Source organism: Canis lupus, chromosome 37 (assembly GCF_003254725.2).
Source record: "Canis lupus dingo isolate Sandy chromosome 37, ASM325472v2, whole genome shotgun sequence".
In the NCBI taxonomy this organism is placed as follows: domain Eukaryota; kingdom Metazoa; phylum Chordata; class Mammalia; order Carnivora; family Canidae; genus Canis; species Canis lupus.
The window spans coordinates 24,501,051-24,520,694 of NC_064279.1; the positions used below are offsets into that span (position 1 = coordinate 24,501,051).

The window sequence follows — 19,644 nt, forward strand, 5'->3', positions numbered from 1 at the left end:
CACCCCAAGGTACATGGACCTCCCTCAGCCACCCCTCCAGAACCTCCTCAGAGGCCTTCCCTATGAGGTCCTCCTAGGGCTTTGAAGGTTACAAAGAACTGGCATTAAATCACTTGGGTCCTATTGGTGATGAGAAGAGGGAGAAAGTAAAAGTGAAGAAGATGGATTGATCCCGAGGCTTGGACCATGGGATGATTCTCTCTCAGTTTCCATCCAACTGAAACCAGTACTTTCTCAATTCAGACTACTGGCGCTAGAAAGGAGTTTGGGAATTCTTTCTTCAAAAGACCATCTCGTCAGTCATTTCTTTTGGAGGTACTAGGTTGACACTAGGATACACAGTGAGAAATATGGGATGGAAACATGGTGGTCAGTCAGTTGCACAGAGGTGAAGGTAGAGACAAGGTGGGGACTTCCTTAAGAGACGTGGACTCCCAAGCATCAGTGGCCCGGATGCAAGTATGTGTACACACATCCTTTGCCTTTACAAACTCTTTCTCCCTGAGATTGAAGCCTGCCTTTGCTTCTGGTAATTCCTATCTCGTTCCCACTTACACAGGCATTCAATCTCTCACTCTTACTCTTGGAAAACATTTGCAGATTGAGGGCTTGTTCTGTGGAGGGCACCAAAATACAAAGAAAATTGAGTCTGATGACCACACATTGGAGATTCTGGGTTTGCTGTCTTACGTTGAACCTCATAAGGTGGCCTATGTTAGTTTCTGACCTACAAATGGCCACTTTCTACAATTAAGCTTAATATTCTTGATGCACACACATACAGATTCTGGGGTTCATCTCAACATGGAACATTTGTTAAGGACACAGTTTCTAGTGCCAGACTTATTTTTTAGTAGTTCCAAAAATGTAAGTAAATTTTAACTTACCTCATCTGAGCTTCGTTTTCTTCATATGAAAATATAAATAATACTTCATGGAGCTGTCATGACGATTCTTTAATACTTTTCAAAAGCACTTAAAGGATTGCCCAGCACATAGTATATGCTCAATAAATGATAGCTGCCATGACCACTAATGCTGGGCACTGTTATCACTAGCATCTACAAAGCTCTAATATATGTAGTCTTGTTTCCAAAACAATAAAGGAGACCTACTTGGACCACAGTAAAATCTCTTGTTGTTATGCGCAGCCAGCAAAACTACCACCTTACCACCAGGGAAAAACGAACATCAAACCATAAAAACTCAACAAAAGTTCTTCAAAGAAAGCAATTAGGGGTTTTAGTGTTTCCCTTTCAGTGGAGAAGTACAGAATGGCAGTGGGACACAGAAGGGACACAGAAGATGGGATAGATGCAGGAAGAGAGGTGGCAGGCCATACCGGCTTTGTTTCACTTTGGAGCAGGGTGGTAGGGTCCAGAGACTTGCCTGCTTATTCTGAATGAGTGCCAAGGGTTGAGCGCCTTTGCAAGGAGTCTGTGGTTGAGTTTCGTGTTTGTGCAGGGAGAATTTGGAGGCCACAGAGGCCGATGGACAGAGAGATAGCCGTGCCTGGATCCTGAGCGAGCTGCTGACAAGTGTCAATACTCTGGTGAGGACACATGGTTGATTCAACACAGGTTGCTGGGCCCCAAAGTCAGAATTTAAAGAAATCCTTGGTGTCATTAACAGTTTTCTGGCAGAAGGCTGCATTGGAGGCCTGGCTGTGCCAACCCACCTAAGATCTCTCATGCCAATGCCGGGTATGCTTTGAACCTGCACCTACAGAGAAGCTGCAGGCTGAGTGCCCCTTCCCTGTCATCACCAGAGGCCACCACAATCAGTCTGGTCAATCACTCCAACAACCAAAGGGTTGTTTGCAAGAGAGAGAAGGAAACGAAGGAAAATCAGACAAACAGGTGTTGGACTAGATTGGTTGACAGATCCAAAGGTGTGATCCAGAGGTGCCAAAAAGATGCATAAGACCAAGGCAAGCAGGGCCCTGGGCACAGGTGGGATCAAATCTCCTTTAACATTTAAAATTTGCATGGCACAGGGCCAAGCCTTTTACTCTGTACCTCAGTTTCTCCATCAAGAAATGGTGATAAAATCTGCCTTGCAAGGTCGAAAAGAAATGGTGAACATGCCCTGTCCAGTGCACATTAGTTTCCTTCTAGAAAGCCACTCTAGGAAAGAGCCAGCAATTCTGACCCTGGCAGGCACACACAGCCAGCCCTGCCTTGTGAAAGCATGTTCCTCCCACCCTCTCCCTCGCTGCCTCACCCTGTCCTTTCTTTCTGGCTTTTCCCCAGAAGGCCCCAGGGCTCCTAGGCCAACTGCCAAACCACAGGACACTGTGATTGGCTTTCAGGGACCCTTTCTCTCCCTCACCCCTCATCAGCCCCTTCCAACACCATCCCCCATGCAGTTGTGCTCAGGGCTCCCTCCCTGGAGGGTAAGGCCCCGTGGCCGTACAGTTATGCCAGCACTTGCAGGGGGATTCATCTGAAACCACCATCAACAGTCTGTGTTTATTTGGGGCATGCACAGGAGCCAAGGGCTATGAATGGAGCTACATTCCAGAACTCTCGATGATTCCCATCAGGCTATGTCAATCAGGCCCTTTACCTGGAAGGAAGCTAGGCTTTCTCTTACAATTCCTCAAAAAGGGGACCACACACTAGCTGCAGCCTGGAATTCTTTTCACTCACTGACAATGGAGCACAATCCCGTGCCTTATCAAAGATGGAAACTATGGAACAATGAGAAATGGTGGCACCAAATCTTACGTATCCACAGTTGCAAGGGATGGGAAGGCTTCTTCATTTTAAGCTGTTTAATGTTTCAACTTTTTTTTGAAGTATAACCTACACAGAGAAGTGTGCAAAGTTTAAAGGCAGAGCTGGGAGTGGGTGGCCAGGCCAGAATCAACGCTTGCACTGGGCTCTGACTTTTTCAGCTGCCCTGTGCAGCCTCTTTTAGCACAAGAATGGAGAATATAGCTTAGTAACTTATTCGTGTGGCCATTACCACCAGCCTGAGCCAGAGGCAGCTCCCACCAGCTCGGGAGAGCGTACAGAGCTCCCATCTCCACATTCAGAGTCCTCGCACTGGGACTTGAAGTCAGCACCAAAGATGAGAGTGTTTACACCACAGAAACCAGGACTTCTGTCCCCTGGAGAGATCATTGTTAGATTTATCAACATTTATCAACAAATCCCTACTAGCCACCCCCCTAAACTGTGAACAAAATTGAAGAAAGTTTTTGATTCACCAGGGCTTAATCAATCCCTTCAATTTCTCAGGAAAAAAAAAAAATCCATTCCCCAGCATCCTCAGAGCACGCAGTGTGGACTATCTTCCTTCTGGAAACACTCTGACATTGAACTGCTATACCTCACCCTTTCTCTTTTCTGTTTTCTGTTAAATGATTGCTGCCCTTTCTTCAAGTGTGTGTGTGTGTGTGTGTGTGTGTGTGTGCGTGTGTGTGTGATTCCCCAGAGAGACATCAAGGCGGATGATGTGCAAACCCCACCTTGTCTTGGCAGGACAGCTCCAAAGCCTCCAACAGCATCCATGGCCCCCTGGATGCAGACACTTCCCAACTGCTGTCCCTCTGTCAGCTGGCTGCTCCTACCCCTATGCCTTTCTCAATTCGTTGCATGCACGTTCTGACCACAGACTGCCCTGGGGACCAATCAGAGACCTATGACCTTGGGGCAGCAGGCAAGAAGAACCAAGGGACAGCCCCCTCACTACCCTGGCTCTCAGGCCCTCCCCTGTTGCTGGGCAGTGTGGGTCAAATGATGGGCCCACCCCTTCTCATTCGGTGGATTGGTTTCTAGGCACATGATGTTCCTTTCTGCAGCTAGGCTGCATAGGGAAACTTTTTTTTTTTTTTTTCACCCAAACGAGAGGGGGTGGGCCGAAACACTGAAGCAATCTTTTAAAGACTCTCCACCTGACCTCTGTCTGAACATATAATTAATCTCCAGAAAAAGCAGCTCACTGATGGGTCCAGGCTGTGCCTTGCAGATCGGGGGCCGGGAACGGAGCCTGTGGATTTATGAGGTGACGTCAGTTCAGAGACCAGCAGGCAGGGCTTGAGCTCTGTTTTACACACTCCCCGATTGTTTTAACGGGTCTGCTCTTGAAGGACTCCAAATCTCTCCCCGAGCTAAGCTTTATTAAAATGGCAAAGATGGAGAGGAATGCTTTTCCTGAGAAATCAGCTTATTTAGGCTCTGCTTTCTCCCCTCTCCCCCTGACTACAGGCAAGTGCTCCTGGAGGGAAGGAGGAAGAACTGAGAAGTGCAGGCAGGTACATGCTTAAGGCCTTAAACTCTCACATTGTGTTAACAGCTATTCATGGGTTGGGCTTGAAAGAAATGGATGGATTCTCGATCTGACCAATTTAAATAATGCCTGAGAGAGAGCTAAGGGGAGGATTTATGGCCTTAGTAACTAAAAGACACACCAGAGTTTAGCCTGGAGGCTGGGCCTCTGCACTCGGCCAATCAGAGTGCAATTCAGAGGACCAGAGAAAACTTGGTTTAAGAAATGAAGGGGGTGCGGCTCTGTGACTTGGGGGGAGGCAAAGCTTTTGTCCTTGAAATAAGACCAGAGAGAGAGTGAAGGCCTTGAAGTAGAAAGTATACTTCCACTTTACGTTTATTACATGTATCATGTGTCTGCTTGTTACATACACACGTATGTGTATGATACACACGCACATCGCATACCCAGTCTCTCTGTATGTAGACTAGATGTATACACATCTTTCTCTAAAACTAAAGAAATGTCAAGGCAGACTTACGTATATTTAGAATTTCAGAAACATATGTTAATTATTGAGGTGAAAAGCCTGGAAGGCAGGAAATACTTCATTTATGGGAACAGAATAAAGATAATTGTTGCAATTTAGCAAGATTTTTGAGAGATGGTGACAGTAAAGGAATAATAGCAGGGAAAAGGAGAGGAGTTAGTTGAAAAGTGAGAGATGGGTGCATTAGGAGTGAGTGCATGTATGTGTGTGTGCGTGCGCGTGTGTGTTGGACACACTTATAATGGGGCAGCAGCCAATGAAGGAATGGGAAAGGCAAGGAAATGTCTGGAACATTATGCCTCAGCCCCAACAACCCTCCTATATTTATATCAGATCTACAAAATGTCGATCAACCTAGCTAAGATTTAACAGGACAAATAAGTGACAAATCCAACCAGCTCAGTCTAGGTTAAATTGAATTTGAATTCAATCATTTTTTATTCTAAGAACCATCTCTTTCCACTATTTCATATTCTAGTGGCAACTACTATGCAGTCAACACTGAGTATGACAGATGCAAAGGTCTCTAGGGCTAGAACCAAGAAAGGTTGGGAGGATAATTTGGATGAGACTTTTGTCATCTCAGTCTTTGTAAAGTGAATCTCTTGATGGCTTGGCCCAACTGCTTTGGCACCCCTCTCTGTCCTCACTGCTCTATAGGCCCTCTTAGGAACCTCTCTCAAGGTCAAAGAGGACAACCTTTCAAGACAGAGAAGGACTAGGCTTTGGAGGCCTGAAGAACAGAGGCCATGACTGCTTCACTTAATGTCTGCTACTCCAGCATTGTGTCTGGCACAGGTAAGACTTTAGGAAATCTTTTATAGAATCGAACATGTCTCTGCCATGTGGAAAGCATAGCAAGATAAGGCCTGCCTTCTAGAATTTCGTAATCTAAATAAAACTGGATTTCCACCCAGGGAGAGACGACTAGAAATAACATGATATATCATCAAATTGAGAGACTTTGAGAGGAGCATATATCAAATAGAAAGAACCCTGACAGATAAAATCAGATTTTTTTTCTTTCTTTAGCCCAAAGGCCATATCATCTCAGAGTTAAGGCAGCCTCTTTGAAGAAAATTTCATGTTCTTGGCATAGGCTCCAGATTCATTCTTCAAACTATTTTTCATAACCCCACCCACACATGGGGTTATGAGGGAGAGTACACAGCTGATGCCTTCAAGGAACTTAGAGTCTAGTGAGAAAACAGATATATAAATACTGCCACAAGGAGTAGCTTGATAAAATAATTGAGCTGTATGTACATACAGGTTAAATGGCAGAAGAAATAAGTAATTCTGCCTCCAAACATTAGGAAAGGCTTAACAGACAAGATCACGCTTAAACCAAGACTTGATGGAACTTCCCCTGGGAAAGGGGCTCTACTGGTAGAGGACGCTGTGTGCAATGACGCAGAAGGGCAGAGAATCTGATACCCTGAGATAATTGTTTAAGTGTCAAACCTGGAATTAAGAGGTAAATAACACCATGGAGGCATAAAGGGACTTGATCACCAATGGCCTTGTGAGTCATGCAAAGAACACATTTTTATCCTGTAGGGGAAAGAATAGGAGTCTTTGGGAACTCTTCATCAGCAGGGTGACATGATGAGACTTGCGGGTCATGATGAGAAGTCAGTCATTGTATATTGTCTGCTCAGTGGCTGCAAACAAGAAGTAGTTTGGATGAGTTTCCCCCAGGTCTTCCACCATGCCTTCTGGCCTTAGTAATGACATCTTGAGCATAATTTCCTGGTGGCCAGTTTGGGGTCATTTTCAGTTATCGAAATGCTCCAATTTAAAGCTATAATCTCATATTCCATTTAAGGATTTCCTCTCTCCTCTTTGTGATTAAAGGAACCAGAAGAGGGGTTCCTGCCCCAGGCCAACCTATCCCTCTTCCTATCCAAGGCTCTAGCCTGTGCCAGATGTCGGAAGACAGAGAAAATAAGAGCATCTTGCTTAAGTAGTAGTCTCTGTTGTAGTTGTCTTTCCCATGGCCATTTGTGCCTTTCTCACCAATGTGGCTGATAGTTGACGCCTTCCGTCGGCTGACACTCCAGTACTTCCTCTTCACCCCTTCAGAGGAAGGAGATTCATATCAGTTGTCCAGTTTAGAGAGATTGGTCTCCAGCTTCTTATTTCCAAACAGCACTTTCCCTTACCTGCTCGATGTCACCACCTATTGCTGCTGGGAGCCAGGGCACATTGGTCACCCTCCCTGAGTGGAAGAGAGCAGAAAAGACAGCCAAACAGCAGGTATGTAGCTCCATTCTGTGGTGGACACTTGACCCAAAGAAATCTCATGTCTCGGGAACCCTGGGTGGCTCAGCGGTTTAGCGCCTGCCTTTGGCCCCGGGGCGCGATCCTGGAGACCCAGGATCGAATCCCACGTCGGGCTCCCAGTGCATGGAGCCTGCTTCTCCCTCTGCCTCTGTCTCTGCCTCTCTCTCTCTGTGTGTGTGTGACTATCATAAATAAATAAAAATTAAAAAAAAATTTAAAAAAAAAAAAAGAAATCTCATGTCTCCATGGCAACATAAAAGGAAGGAGGGCAGATTCTCTTCTTCTCCATCCAGTCTTCTTTTTCCCTACTGGAGGTGAAGGTGGGGGTTGAAGAGAGATGCATGCAAGGAAGTTTGTCAACTTCATCAAGTGTGCTACCCAAGAAACCTCTAATGAGAGACTGGAATCCCAGGCTTTATTTCTTGGAGCATCCAGAGTCTCAAAGAGTTGTTGTCTTGGTAGCTCTGTCACTTGGCCTAGGAAAGAGGCCAGTCCCCATCCAGTTGATAAGTCACTGAAATGATGATTCCTCCCTTGACTTCTCCCTTGTCTTATATAGATTTGGGGCCAAAAGGGGAAAGGGAGGAGTGTTGAGATATTGGAGGTAAGTGGGCTAGAAGTGAGATGACAGGGAAAGTTCCTGTTTCATAGCATCTACTTGGAGGTAATGTAGAAAATAGATAGAAGCATGTTCTAGCCATTGTCCAGCTCAGAGATGGTGGGAACAAGAACTAGGAAAGTGAGGAGAGACAGGAAGTAATGGGAAGTAAAGGGAAGAAATTCTTAACCCTTGATCCTAGACGAGGTTACATATATTAAAACCAGAGCTAAAAATAGCTGCCAGATCACAAAGTGCATAGAAGTAGGGTGACATAGGATAAAGGCAACAAAAGGAGTGTGTATGCACCATATCAACAAATGTGGTGGGGCAAGGAATGTACTAGAACTAAGAAGCCACTTCTATCTGATAAGGATGTACTTAGTGATGTTACTAAAAGGACAAGCCTCTTCTAAGGGTTTTAAGAACACCCAAGTAACACTGTGAGGGAATCTAACTAAGTATATCATTTTTCAAAACTGCATTCTTCAATGCTGAATACTGGTGCCTGATTCCCCTGGATTCAGCAGGGGAGGTCATGTTTAATAAAAATAAAGCCAGTACTGATCGATTTAGTATCTCAAGACCCGAGTGTGCCTGAATCTACCCTTTCCTAAACTCATACTCCCTTGGTAAGGAATTTTCTTGCATTTAAAAATATGTAGGGTAGGGATGTCACTTAAGAAAAAAAAATACATAGACATAGTCAAATTTTCCTGAATCTGCCCAGGTGTTTGATTTCAGGTTCTGTGTTTGCAGAATATTGCCACCCACCTACCTGCCTAGAATGAATATTCATGCTCTCTTTTTGCAAAAAGTCAATTATTTCTAGTTTTGCTGTCAAGATGGTAGCTAAATTGGTATTTGATATTCGATCCCATAGCACAGTACCTGGCACCGCTGTGGGTGAAGCAGAGTACAGAGCCTGGTCTCAAATACTCTCTATTATTATTGGACCAGACCTCTGCTAACACAGGGGTATAGAGTCCCTCTCTCCCACCCAGCCTCTGCTAACCACATGGTCTAAGTCCTTGAGCATGTCAGAGAAGGGGCTTGGTGGAAGGGCTCAGATAATGTGTTTATTCTTTCCCAGACACCCTCCTCCCATCCTCAGCTTCAAATCCATTTATCTCCCCCTGTAAAGTGCTTATTGACAGAGAACTTGAGTGCTCAGAATGGTGCCAGCTGAAGACGGGCCTCTCCAAACAGAGCAGTCATGCTTTCCCTTGATCTCCCCAGGCTGAATCCAAAGCAGTCGTGTTTCTGTCTCAACCTCAAGGATTAGCTCAGGGACTCCCCCTCCTCCCACCACCAACCGCTTTCTTGGGTCGTTGATTTTTCAGAGAGAAATGCCTGCGGTAGAGGCATGAAATAGCACTGCTCAGCCTCAAGAAAGGGTTTGCAAGCTCATTCAGCCAGAAAGTAATTTTACTGGGTCTCCCAGAGAGCAGCTGCTCCACCTACATTTGCAAACACTCTCTTACATGCATTCTGTGTTTTTAAGTCTCCAATTCTGACTCTTTTGTTAGGTTAAGAGTATGAGTTTCCAAGTATGCAACAAAGAAAGTCCAGCTTAGCACATGCTTTTGAGCTGAATGCCTGGTTTCATGTAGACTGCAGCCTGATTTCTCTTGGGTCCCTTCTACCCTAGCCAGATACTCATTAAATGATCTGGGATGGTTAAAGTCTGTCATCAGACTGGATTAGGAACAATCTCCCTTCTATAGAACAGCAGGACCAAGTGACCTCCAGCTTCACGTTCCCCTGAATGTTACCATCAAGCAGAATCTTCATTCAGTGAAAAAAAAATCCAGCAACAGCTACTATTAGTAAGGCATTGTGCGAGAGTCCCATGGTTATACAAAACAACCCCACCTTGAGGAGCTCAAAATCTAGAAAAGACGCCAAGAAGCTCAATGTGGCCTTTTGTTCATAGATGAGGCAGAGATCTGGATTCAAACTCAGATCCTGTCACTTACCGGGCTATCTTGAGAAAGTCACTTAACCTCTCTATATCTCAGTTTTCTCATCTGAAATGTGACTGATAATCATTAATTGTCAATATAATTGACAATATACAGAAAAATACTATGAAGATGAGGCCCCATTTATTCTGACAGATGTATAAGGAATGGGGATATACCTATATCATATATAGGTAGGAAGCTAAGTAATAATAGGCAATGAAAACCTGAACTATATAATTACTATTACTGTACTATTACTATACTACATTAATTACTATACTACTGGGGATCCCTGGGTGGCTCAGCGGTTTAGCGCCTGCCATAGGCTCAGGGCATGATCCTGGAGTCCCCGGATCAAGTCCCGCATCAGGCTCCCAGCGTGGAGCCTGCTTCTCCCTCTGCCTCTCTCTCTCTCTCTCTCTCTCTCTCTCTCTCTGTCTCTCATGAATAAATAAATAAATAAAATCTTTTAAAAAATAATAATTACTATACTACTATTATTACTATACTAATTCCTATGCCATACAAATTACTATACTATTACTATACTATACTGTTTCTATACTATATTAATTACAAAACTATTACTATTAATATACTATAGTGGGCAGCCCGGGTGGCTCAGCGGTTTAGCTCCTGCCTTTGGCCCAAGGCCTGATCCTGGAGTCCCAGGATCGAGTCCCACATCAGGCTCCCTGCATGGAGACTGCTTCTCCCCCCACCTGTGTCTCTGCTTCTCTCTCTCTCTCTCTCTGTGTCTCTCATGAATAAATAAATAAAATCTTAAAAAATATACATATACATATATATTTACTATAGTATACTATACATATACTATATTACTATAGTATATAGTAATATAGTAATAAATAAATAATAAATCTGAGCTATTATATATATGTATATATACTATAGTAATGTGAAGAGAGAGAGGCCCACCAACTTAAAGAGATATTGTAGTAGTAAAATCAACAGGTTTTGACACCCATTAGATAGAATAGACAGTTGAAAAGGAGTGAAAGCCAATCCCCAGGGTTGAGTCTTGGCAAGTTGGAATGATAGGATCATTACTATTAATTAGGAAGTCAGAAAGACAAACTTGTTTGTGGAAGAGTGTGACAAACTTGATGCTTACCATGCTGAGTTTGAGGTGCTATCAGAACGTCCTGATTGGGACACCTACCTGGCAGCTGGAAATTACATTCAAGGGAAAAGATGAATTTTGGAGATACAAACTTAAAAGTCATCAGCAAAGAGGCATAGCTGAGAGCTTGGATTAAGATGCCCAGACAAAAGGTGAATATAAAATCTTAGACTAGGTGTGCATGTAGGGTTCTGGTCACTTGTCATTCTGTAGCTATCAAAAGGAGAGAGAAGAGTCCCTTTCTTCAAAGACAATGCATCAACTAGCCTATCAACCTAAGTATCTCAGAAGCTATTATGAATGTCATGGTGAATTGATTTATTAAACCATCATTCGTTGATTTTTCTCTTCAGTGAAATGAATCACATCAATTCACATGAAGTCTGGTCAACCCAGAGTGAGAAGATTAAACTGTCTCTAGAAAGGACGAATACCCACCATTTGCTTCAACGTGGATGGAACTGGATGGTATTATGCTGAGTGAAGTAAGTCAATCAGAGAAGGACAATCATCATATGGTGTCACTCATACGGGGAATATAGGAAATAGTGAAAGGGATTATAGGGGAAAGGAGAGAAAATGAGTATGAAAAATTAGAGAGGGTGACAAAACATGGAGACTCCTAACTCTGGGAAATGAATAAGTGGTAGTGGAAGGGGAGGCAGGTGGGAGGATGGGGTGACTGGGTGACAGGCACTGAGGGGGCACTTGACAGGATGAGCACCAGGTGTTACACTATATGTTGGCAAATTGAACTTCAATATAAAATATGCATATTTAAATAAACAAACAAACAAACAAACAAATTGTCTCTAAATAGGAAAGCTTAAAGGGATCCCTGGGTGGCACAGCAGTTTGGAGCCTGCCTTTGGCCCAGGGCGCAATCCTGGAGACCTGGGATCGAATCCCACATCGGGCTCCCGGTGCATGGAGCCTGCTTCTCCCTCTGCCTGTGTCTCTGCCTCTCTCTCTCTGTGACTATCATAAATAAATAAATTTAAAAAAATAAATAAATAGGAAAGCTTAGGACCAGATGCTGAAGTGGAGCTAGAAAGTCCAGCAATACTCAAGTCCAAGGTAGCTAGTCTGGTCACCTCTCTCCAGTGTGCTCCACTAATGACCTTGATGCCTGGAATGTTAGAGTCCTTTAACATTCAGGGTCCATCATCTGGCCTAGAAGTCTTTATCAGAACTGCTCTTCTCACCTGTTCAACCATGCCAATCCACACTGGTTCTGGGCCTCTGAAAGAAGTATCTTCAAATTCCTGAATTATTGTCATGACTCCAACCTGTTTTTCCATTTTCCCCTCTCCTTTGGTCAACTCAACAAATTCCCTGTTTCCTCTCAGTGTTACCTGATTAACATTGTTTTATATTAGTGACACTCTTTGATGTTACTCAAGCCCACCTCCTGTCATGCCCTTGTTCTAAAAGCCTCAAGAGTTCCTTATTGCCCAATCTCTTTATGTAAACTCTTCACCTTGGCATTCAAAATCTTCCCCAATATTACTTACTCTCAACTACCTGTGATTTATATTCCAGCCAAACAGGACCCTTGGTGATTCTTAAACTTCATCCACATGTCCATACTTGAGACCAGTGCTGAGTCCCAAACTGAAATCCAATCCACACTTCATGAAGCAGGTGGTTTTTACACCCACATCTTGAAATCTATTTCTATTCCCTGAGCTAGACATAAACTACTCTAGGATCCAGTAGAATGAAGGGGCCAAACGCTTGAATTCTAAAAATGAACTGTACCGTTCAAATCCCAACTATACTATTAGCTGACTGTGTGACCACAAGCAAGTCACTTTGCACTCTACATCTGTTTCCTGATCTGGGAAATGGGGAATATTAATCAGATATTAAATGAGATGATACATATTTAATCTGGCACATGGAATCCTATAAGCATGCAGCAAATCTGAGCTATTATAGCAGACTGCTGTTGATAGCCCACCCATAACCCCCTGGTATTCATCTCTACAGTCTCAAGGCTGTTTATGGAAAACATCTGTGACTCTGTGTAGTCATGAGAACATGCTCAGCCCTCACATAGGATGGAATAGAAGTATCTGAGATCTAATCCCCTGAGAAGCAGCTCTCAACCGATGACAGATGGAGAATTAGTAGATGAATATGCCTTGTTTAGAATAACTCTGAAGCATATTCTAGATAGAGAGAGTATGGTGTCTATATTGCCTCAGAGTTCCCAACCAGACTGTAATGCCAGTTGCCCTTAATGGTAGCTAGCTTATATGTACCTTTAACAGTTTTCTTCCTTCTTTGTCTTACTCTCTACTGTTCCACATTTGTTTCCTGGGATCCTCTCCCAAATAAACCTAAAGGACACTTGAATTCTTATCTCAGGGTCAGCTTCAGGAGGAATCTAAAACCATGACAGCTCTTACCATTGGAGATGACTTCTGAACCCACCAATGAACTTTGTTTGCTTTGGTCTTCTGGTCATTAGAATTTACCTTCATTAGACCTGGAATCCAATCAAAAAATTAAGGAGGGTGCAAACAACTCTAAATTCCCATGCACCCTTCACACAGAAGTTATTTCAGTCTACATTTGGAGAACAAAGAATAAAGGGAGATTCAGAAGTTGTTTAATGAATATAAAAATAGAACAAGAACAACTGATGGTCACTACAAGTGTTTGACAAACTTTTGTGGTCTGACACACCCTTCCTCATAAGGATGGACCTACCTGAGTACAACTGCAGCCACTCATGATCCACATCTCTCTACTTCTCCCTGTGAGGTCAGGACTCCCCACCCTCCTTCAGCTAGATCCTATTGGGCCCTCATCATTACCTCATCGCATTTTCTCCTCCCAATGTACTTGCGTAACCTTTTAATTTTCCAAATATGGAAAATATTTTATAGGGATTACATTTTAGGCAGGCTCCTTCCTGAAGACCTATAAGTTCTCACTCTAATCTTATTAGCACATTCCTCAGATCTCACTGTGGGGTGGGTGACTTTCAGGAGACTTTTCTGTAGCTGACTAATCCAGCCATGGGGTGTGGTTTCTATTAACAGCCAGTCAGGGAAATCTTCTTTCCTAAACTTCTGTCTTGACCCCTTCCTGAACTCTGCCTCCTAGATCTTGGGGTTTGTGTTATGTGGAAGACAAATTCTAGGAATCAGTGAACTGTGAACTAGAGCTCTCAGATTATCAACAAGTAAAGAAGAATTACTCTCAGAAGGCTTCATAAGATTTGTGATCATGAACTTGGGAATTGCTAGAGCCTTCACGCTACCAGCAATACCTTTCAAAAGTATCCTTTTACAGTAGTGTTTCTCAAAGGGTGATCCGTGGACCAACTATACTAGAAGGGCTTCTGGTGCTGCTTAAAATGCAGATTTCTGGTCCAGCTCAGCACACTGAATCACAGTCTCCCGTGAAGGTTCTGCCATTTGCATTTTTTATGAGCTCCACATTGTTAAGGTGACCAATTCATCCCAGTTTTCCCAGGACTGTTCTAATCTTAGTGTTCACAATCCCATGAACTTTTTTGGCCCTGGGACAGTTGGTCACCCTGTGGGCGCATCTTTTGCACACTGAATTTTTAAGCTTCTTACTGACTGCAAGGTAAGCCATGATGACACAGTTGCTACTTTTACTTGGTAGAAGTCTCTGAGCCCTTGAGGTGGCTTTAATCCACTGTGATATTGGAGTGTGGGATCTTGGTGAGAAACCTCTGTGAAGGCATGAGTATGAGGAGACCTACAGGGTTTGTTTCACTACTTGCCCTTTCTTATGAACCTCAGTTGCTGAGAGTTGAGCTTGGTTATGAGTTCTCAGTTAACCATTTTCTTCTGTGTCTGCAAGGCCCCACTCTGGATTTATGCAGTTATTTATTCTCACTTTTCCTCCACTCTCCATGCCCAGTAGGCACACATTGCCATGAATTGGTATATACCCTTGAGTTTGTTGTATCCTTAAAAAACATGTATGCTTTTTTTAAGGCTTCCTCTGTATTTTAATTTGCACAAATTGCAAATTAAACTACAGACTTCATCCCAATTCTTACCCTTTTTTGTTAAGTACTGTATTTAATACCGTGTGGTCCTTTACTTTGTCACTTCCTCTGGTGAGCAGCTCCTAAAGTGGCTCTAGCCTGTTGGTACTCATGCCCTGTGCAATCACCTCATCTGACATGTGAGCCAGACCTAGTGACCTGATCCTAATAAACAGAATGTGGCAAAAGTGATGGATATCACTTACAAGATTGTTACAGCTCCATCTTCCTCTCTTGCTTTCTTATTTTGTTCACTCTGATGGAAGCCAGCTGAAATGTTGAGAGCTGCCTTCTACAGAGGCCCAAATGGAAGCCTCTTTCCTGCTAACAACTAGCAAAGAATTGAGGTCCTCAGTTCAATAGCACAAAAAAACTGAATCTTGCCAACAGCTTGTGAGTGACTTTGGAAGTAAACTTTCCCCCAGTCCAGTCAAGCCTTGAGATGACTAAAGCTCTGGATTTCACTTTATTGCCCTTTTATGAGAGGTCCTAAGCCAAAGAACCCAACTTGGCTATACTGGCCCTGGACCCATAGAGACTACAAAATAATAAATATTTGTTGCTTTAAGATCCTAAATTTTGAGTAATTTGTTACCCAGCAATAGATAGCTGATACACTTCTAATCATTGCTCAGTATCCATACTATGCTTCTACCACACGAACTTGTCCATTTCCTAAAGATGGACATCTAACTGAATCTAATTCCCATTATTACAAACACTACCACTATGAAAATCTGGAGCAAGATCCTCTTCTGTACCTGTATGAGTAGTTCCTTGGGAGGTATATGCACAGTAGGGCTACTAGGAAAGACCCAGAGACTAGAAAAATCTTTAGAGCAATACTTTCAATTTCTTCAATTCCTAAATTATTTTGCATAGTTTTAAGATATTTTTTCCCTGAAACATTTTGTTCTATAGGTGTATAGTCCTTGGGGAAAATAAAGAGACCCCCCCGCCACATGCACACACCCTGATTAATGGATATTTTACACGTGGAATGATGGGTCAAGGAAGAGTCACAGTAGTCTGTGGAAAAACCTGGACTGCTGGTGTTTTGTCTTAAAAAGACACTCAGGTATGTTGCTCCTTTTGTGACCCAGGCTGACTAATTCATGCTGGGCTTCAGACATGAGGGTCTAGGAGTAGGAGGGAGGGCTCGTTCAAAGCTGAGTGGACACATCTATAACCATTAAAACAATGTTTCTCTGTTTAGATTTAGTAAATGGTCTCAAGTTCCTGGAAATGTGTGCAGAGACCCTGTGGCCAAGAGAAGATCTATCATTTTATTCTTTAGAGTAGGCTGAAATATATTTGGAAGTCATCGGACTGTGGCTGTCCTACATCAAAAGGCATTTCATAACAAAACATCATCATGCCCCATTTATAGAAATAGCATGCTGTGTTTTGGCTGCTGTGGGCAAATAAAATATGTTCTTGTAACATAAACAGCCTCACCTTACTTCTAAAACTAAAGGGCCATAAAAGATTTATTTAAACAGGCTTTTGACATATAGAGACACATATAAAACATGTTAAATATATACATATATATTCATACATACATGCGTGGATGGATGGGTAGATAGCATACACAGGAGATATTGTCATAAATGGACTTTGAAACGTGATAGATAATATTGGGAGAGAGAATAGCAGAGTCAAAAGGGACTCTGTAAAAATGTAGTCCATGCACCTTATTTTACAAAGGAAGAAACAGGTCCAGAAGAAGTGACATGTCCAAGGCCTATGGCATGCCAGAGGCAATGTAAAAAAGAACCTAAGCATCCAACTGCTCATTAGTGCCATCCCATACACTCACAATTAACATAAATTTAAATCATTTGAAAATTGAAAATGAGTTTTGTTTTGTTTTTAATTTCTCTTGAATTTACCGATGGTGAAATTTCCAACAAATGGATAATGCTCAGGTAGATAAAGCATGTGTTGATTTTAAAATATATCCACAAATTCTTGATATTTCCCCTTCTATTTGTGTGAACTGGATTTAGTAACTCATGCCTACAGACCAGAATATGGCAGAAATGACAGTCTATGGCTCCTGAGACTCGATCATAAGTGAAGCAGCATCCTCCTTATTCTGCCTTGACCACTCCCTCTGGGGGCATCACCTGCCAAGACTGGCCCTCTACCTCCATGTGATGAGGACCTGAGGCCTCCAATCCATAACTGTGTGAGTGCGCCATCTTGGAATCAGATTCCCCAGCTTTGGTCAAGCCTTCAGATGACTGCAGCCCCAGCTCCTATCTTGACCACAACTTCATAAAGGATCTCAAGCCAGAACCATCCAGCCAAGTCCGTCTCAAATTCCCAACACACAGAAATTCTGATAAAAGTTTTGCGTTTTAAGCCACTAAGTTTAATGTGTCATACAATAGGCAGGTAGTACTGAGCATTAACCTGCCCCCCACCTTAAATTATCGTCATGAAAGCAGCTACCTATTTTATTAAAGAGTAAACCTAGCCTATTGGAGAACATTCTTTCTACCAAGACCTGAGCACTTGAGATTCAACAAGAAGAGGATACAAAAGTAAGGGCTTTCTGGCTTCCCACTGACTACCTGTGTCTGGTCTGCAGCTTAATAATCCTGGTCGTTTTATCAGAGCAACCCTGCACGTGACTGACAAGTCAAGAAAGGTATCCCTTCTCAGGGCCTCACTCTGGAGACTTTGGGAAAATATTTTAGATTTAGACCACATTAAAATATTCATAAGACCTGAATTTTAGTTCGAGCTCCACCCAGATCTTGGATGTGTCACCTTAGCAAAATTCTTTTCCCTTTGTAATTCTCAAGTTTGAGCTTTCTCAATAAAGGAACAATTATTAAGGTCCCTTCTTGTTCCCTCATATTGGCTAGTTAATGCATTATTAAAAGACCCCAGCCAATAGTTGGCCAGTGTGCCAGGAATTGAGCATAGTTTGACTAGTCTCCAAACCTCATAATTTTCCTGTGAAGGTGACTTGTCTTGTGAATTCCTCCATAAAACAAGAAGCCTGAAGATGCTGGCTACCGTTAAATGACTCATGGATGATTCTCTCTGCTTTACCAGAATTTGTAGTCTGCTTTCCTTCATCTTCTTCCTGCCTTCCCTTAACTCTGTCTGCATATTAAGTCTTTTCGGCATGGGCTCATCAGTGACATTAAATGGAAAAAAACTGCTAAGTAAATACATACCTGTGGAACTGTGGAAAGATGATGTTACTCAAGAAGACTGAACTTTAAGCCAGATGCCTAGAGGTATATCGACTTACCCTTGCCACTCACTGGATGTGTAGTAGATAAGTCATCTCACTCATCTTGACCTCAACCCCTTCTTCATTAAGAAAATTTTAATAAAAATTATAATAGTCAATATTTATTGACCACATTTAAACAGTATGTTAAGTTGCATGTGTTGACCTTAACACAGCTTTGTGACGGGAGAATTATTATCTTCCCTATTTTACAGGTGAGGAAACTAAAGCTCAGAGCAGGTAAGTGGTGGAACCAGGATTCAAATCCAAGCTATTAACTACCACAGTCATAGTAACTCTGAATCCATCTAATCATAAATTAGAACTATCTGAGTGCTAGGATTTAGAAGACATGCCATACGTGGAGGGCTGATGGGATAAGTCTGCCAGTTATTTATACAAGGAACCATGGAGTGGAGTTAGTGTCAGGTCACATGTGTTTGCTTTCAGGACACAGACTCACCAGTTCTAGAGGAAAGAATGTCTCGCCCCAGAAGATTCCCTTTCCTTGATGGAAGTCACTGTGATTTTGTGGGACCAGTAAAAGAGCAAACAAAACAAAACAAAACAAAACAAAAAGGCTGGAATATTAGCATGCAGGGCATCTGTAGAATTGGTGCCACGGTCTTCATTTGTAACGGATGAGGAGGATGCCCCACCATAGACAGCAATGACTTTGACATTGGATACTGGCAAGAATTAAATGCCTCCAGCAGACATCAGTGACAGAGTTTCAGTAGCAATGGGAGTCATTACCCCAAATGAGCCAGAGTGGGAAAAGATAAAAGCACCAGATGTCACACGGTAGCCCTGAGGACTGCCTTGCAGATCACATAATGGACACTCTCTGCTCTGAGGCTACTGATGAGACACCAAGGGAGACAGACACTCAAGGCTGCTTTAAAGAAATTTGAGAGGGAGCTGGAAGTCCCGCAGAACACAAGTGTAGTTTTCTGGAGAAGTTCTGTATTTGCTCTTGGGATCCTATTTTCATCCTCAGGCTTGGGTGGTCTGAAAAATGTAGGTTACTGATCCAATGAGAGGGTGACCCTCCACATTGCTCTATAGAGGTCTTTGCACTTTTGCCTTATGATGCCCAGAATTACCGAATATCAAACCAGATGGACCCAAGTACTGGGACTGGCTGAAGACTGTGCAGGCCCACGGGTGCATCTTGACAGGATTTCTGTTCTACATGGCTGCCTTTGGGAATAGCTGGTGCTGAACTACAGTTATCCCTAATTGAGTGGTTCCAGTGGTACTTGGCCAGAAAAGTGAATAATTTCTCTAACTAGCCACAGTTCTCTCCTGGGAAAGATGTCTGTTCTAAGGCAGAGGCATTGTTTCCCCACTGACAGCTGGAAAGTGCAGCTTCTCTGGGGATAAGGGGTTTGCAGCCATCTTACTGAGGTGAGTGCTATAGGGGAGAGGATGGGTGAGATGTGGTGAAGACCACATTCCTCCTTCCAGGAAAAGGGGCTGGAGCCCTTCTGAGACTTGCTCTCTGCTGGGAAGGGGCTGGTTGAACCATCTGACTCCACCTTTTGCTTGGAAATGGAGAGCATCTCACCCCAGAGGAAGGAGGGAAGAGC

The 19,644-nt window shown here is 43.1% G+C and overlaps 1 long non-coding RNA gene across 1 annotated transcript; it reads left to right on the top strand.

Annotated features, from left to right (window-relative positions):
* The first annotated feature begins 4,008 nt into the window (after positions 1–4,008).
* LOC112656536 (uncharacterized) lies at positions 4,009–16,322 on the top strand. The gene is made up of 5 exons (XR_007408821.1): positions 4,009–4,261; positions 5,426–5,563; positions 6,918–7,024; positions 11,114–11,245; positions 15,718–16,322. It is a non-coding gene; the product is annotated as an uncharacterized LOC112656536 (long non-coding RNA).
* The last annotated feature ends 3,322 nt before the right edge of the window (positions 16,323–19,644 follow it).